This window comes from Triticum urartu, chromosome 3A, assembly GCF_056163025.1.
Source record: "Triticum urartu cultivar PI428250 chromosome 3A, HENAU_Tu73, whole genome shotgun sequence".
Classification (NCBI taxonomy): domain Eukaryota; kingdom Viridiplantae; phylum Streptophyta; class Magnoliopsida; order Poales; family Poaceae; genus Triticum; species Triticum urartu.
The window spans coordinates 719958445-719962333 of record NC_141875.1 but is presented as its reverse complement, the minus strand read 5'-3'; the positions used below and the strand labels follow the sequence as shown (position 1 = coordinate 719962333).

At 45.5% G+C, this 3889-nt stretch overlaps 1 pseudogene; it reads right to left on the bottom strand.

Annotated features, from left to right (window-relative positions):
- Window positions 1-333: 333 nt before the first annotated feature.
- On the bottom strand, window positions 334-857 carry LOC125547294 (uncharacterized; annotated as a pseudogene).
- Window positions 858-3889: the final 3032 nt, after the last annotated feature.

The window sequence follows — 3889 nt, the reverse complement described above, 5'->3', positions numbered from 1 at the left end:
TTGTTCAGCAAACAGAGACCACGCTTTACATGATGATGTCCCTTTTTGCTGAACTTTTACAAAAACAGGTACTCACATTTGACACAATTTCTCATCTTTAGATGCCAATCCCTTTTGCTGGATGTTTATTATATATACAAAACAGCACAACAGTACACACGCAACTGGGACGATCATGTTTAGGTACAAATATAGTTTGCTGGGTATTAAGGAGCACCATGGACTAGAATTCCTAACTGAAGATTCACAAAATCAAGACCAGCATGAAGCTAATTGAGCACTTGGACTGGAACAATGCACTCACACATGGGCTAAAGCTAACGAGGCAAGAGCTTACGACAAGATGTATGTCCAGAACTGCTTGTCCTTCATGTGGCGTGGGCAGAGATCATAGCGGACCTTAGCGAGTTCCTGCAGGGATCACAAATTACAGTTTGAGACCTGAGATCCATCTCTGTCTTGGGCGAAGCGAAGGACGAGATCCGTGGGAGACCTACCTTGGCTCTGGCGAGCACGAGGACGGCGTGCCGCTGCTGCCAGTCCGAGAGCTCGACCGCCGACTCCGCGGATCCTCCTGCGACAAAGCATAGCACCGCCAGTAATCGAGAGGGAACTAGCAGGGGAGCGAAATCGAGAAGGGAGGAAGGAGGGGGTGCCTTGGTGGAGCTGGAGGGGAAGGACTTGAAGGCGTCGGGGGAGAGTGTCTGGAGGAAGTCAAGGAGCTGCGGCGTGACGCCGAGCTCCTCCGCGTCCTCCTCCTTCCCCTCCGCGGCGGAGGGTTTGCTTGGGCCGGTTCCGCCGCTGCCGCCGCCGCCGGCTCGGCGGCGGAACGGCCATGGGAACGAGGAGAAGGCCATCGGCGGGCAGGTGGGCTGGGACGGGATGCGGCCGGCGACGGCGATATGATGGATACGAGATTCGTTGGCGAGCTCACTGGACTGGGGGGAGGGGAGGGCAGCGGCGCGAGACGGGGAGCGGCGGCCACGCGGCCGCCGGCGTGGCGCACGCAGCGGGGGATGGAGGCGGAGGGGATCTGGATCGGGCGTTGGTGGATTTTTTTAGACAGACATGGGTTGAGTGGTGTGGGACGGTTGTGGGTGGGAGTGTATCCGGCGGGGGTGGGTGGCATGGGAGACTAGTAGTAGCGCGGGTGTCTGACCTACGCTATGGCTATCCACGTAGTAGTAGCGTAGGTTTTACAACCCGCGCTACTACTACGGCTGGTTCCGGGAGGCACGGTGGAAATAACTTAGTAGTAGCGAGGGGTAAAAACCCACGCTACTACTATCAGGTTATTAGTAACGCAGTTTTCCCAAGCTCGCTACTGCTAATTAGTAGTAGCGTTTGTATCTAAACCGCGCTACTGCTAAGATTCTGTGTATAAGGTTTTCCCTAGTAGTGAGGGAGGGATCGACCTGGGGGTGGAGGAGGAGGATGGCGACAGCAACGGTGGCGGCGACGGCGACGAGGGCGATGGAGGCGATGAGAGAGTGTGAGGGGGAGAGTGATGCGCGCGGGTCAGCTGGTTTGGATAAGGGCCCTTAGTGGTAGCGCTTGTCCGTGAAAAGTGCTACTGCTAAAGTCTATAGCAGTAGTGCTTTCTATGGAAAAGCGCTACTGCTAACGTTAAGCATGTAAAAAAAATTCAAAAATACATTGGTCATCAATGATCTTTTTGTGTAGAATCTAAATTGTCAATAGGAATCTTCTCCTGTTTAAGAATCGGTGAAGATTCCTATTGCGGACACAGATCCTACACATAGAGTTCAATGAAGACTACTCCCTCCTTCCATCTATATAGGGTCTAATGCGTTTTTTGAGGCTAACTTTGACCAAATATTAGAGCAATAATATATGACATGCAACTTACACAAAGCACACCGTTAAATTCGTGTCTGAAAGGAGCTTTCAATGATATAATTTTCACATTGTGCATGTCATGTACTATTAATCTTGTCAATACTTAAAGACGGTCTTAAAAAACGCATTAGGCCCTATATAGATGGAAGGAGGGAGTAAGTGGTTGTGATGGTTTGAGAAGCACCATATTTAAGGTGGTAAAAATTCTGTTCGCGGAGCGAGGTGGGACTAAACTTTGGTCTTATTAGGAGGGGACTGAATATATCAACAGCGCTGGTAAGGAAAAAAGCGTTGTTGCTAAGATCAATAGTAGTAGCGCTTTCTACAAATGAGCGCTACTAGTATCCCTAGCATACCTGGAACGGTCTATCAGTTTTAGTAGTAGCGTGTTTTCTAGGTCCAGCGCTACTGCTATGCTCATATTAGCAGTGCATGTAGTTCCCGAGCGCTCCTGTTAAGTAGCAGCAGCGCTTACTATTTTACAGCGCTACTACTATGCTACTGTGTATAAGCATTTTCCTAGTAGTGATTGTAGATTATTTGATGAAAATTCCATTATCTGTTGGACACGTATTCAGATATATTAATATGGGAAAGAGGCTCTCATATACCTCTCGAGATTGGGAGGGTGCGGAGGCGGCTAGAGGAAGTGTTGCGGGCCAAGCTCAGCAGCAATGATGAACTATTGTTGGTGCCGGACTGGCGACGCCTATGAAGGAACAAGTGTGGCAGAATAGCTCTTGAATTGGCGAAGCCACCATCGCACCGCTATCCCCAAAGATTGTTTGGTGATGACTGGTCCATCACGAGACGTACTAGAGCGACAGACTGCCTTGAGCACGGACTGGAGGCTAAGAGAATAGGATTCCAGCAGCCCAGATGAATATGAACGACCACCATTGCCACTCATAGTCTAGGATATTGTGTAGGTTTCATTTCTTTTGGTTAGAACACATGAATTTAAACCAGAGGTAACCAATTTGCTATGTTCATCTGATAAGCTATTTGGAATTGGTTACATGTGTTTTATTTCGAGGATACCCAAGCACTGCATACATTTTGTAGAGGTACTCATAGCCATGGTTTTCACGTTCAGAGATATTTTGATGAAATTAACTGAATTTCAGTAATTTCACTAGACACAGAAATACTTATGTTTTGGCCAAAATATTTTAGCAATTTCAGTAGTGCATAGGAATTTAAATATTTTTTATTTTTTTGAAAAAAATAACTTTTAATTGAATTCAAGTGAATATTTTGGTCATTTGGCCCAAATGCAAACTAAAACCACTGAAACTCACTAAATACACTGAATTTTGGTGAATTCGGTTGGTGCTGAAATTGAAAACCATGCTCATAGCTTCTCACCAATCTGCCATAGTCAAATTATGAATTTTAATGATTGATTAATTTTCATGCTCAGAGGTGGACATGGTTGAGTGGCCACGGGGAAATTGTGGGCAGTAGCTTGTCAGGAACTTAAGAAATGGGGACAAGGGACATTTTAGTTAATCAAGGCTCTGTATTAGTTTCAAGTTTTATCCTTGTGGTAAAAAGATAAGGTTAGATTAACCACCATGTACATCTTTAATTATTTTTAAATAAGAAATATAATCAAAGTACTCTTTTTAATCGATAACATATATATTTATATATAATTTGTAAAAGTGCAAGTTCGAGCATTAAGGTGGAACGGGAGGAGGGGTCGGGAGAAGATTATGTACTGTTTCGTCTTATTGCAAGGAGAGGATGGTTACGAAGAAATGACAATTGTCGTGGCGAAAAGAAACATAGACAGAATCAATTTTATTACTATGGATGGAGACCACATGTCATCTTATCCAACACATTTCTGCATTGGGACAATTACTCAATTGCTATGGTTTTTTTATTCCATGGCAATGCATAGACATTCAACTGGAGTATTCAAATATGCAAGTTGTTCCACCTTTTTCAAGCTATTTACAATTTTTTCACTGCTCAGCAAGTTTGTATATGATGCTGGGAAACTCAACATAAGGAAGTGCAC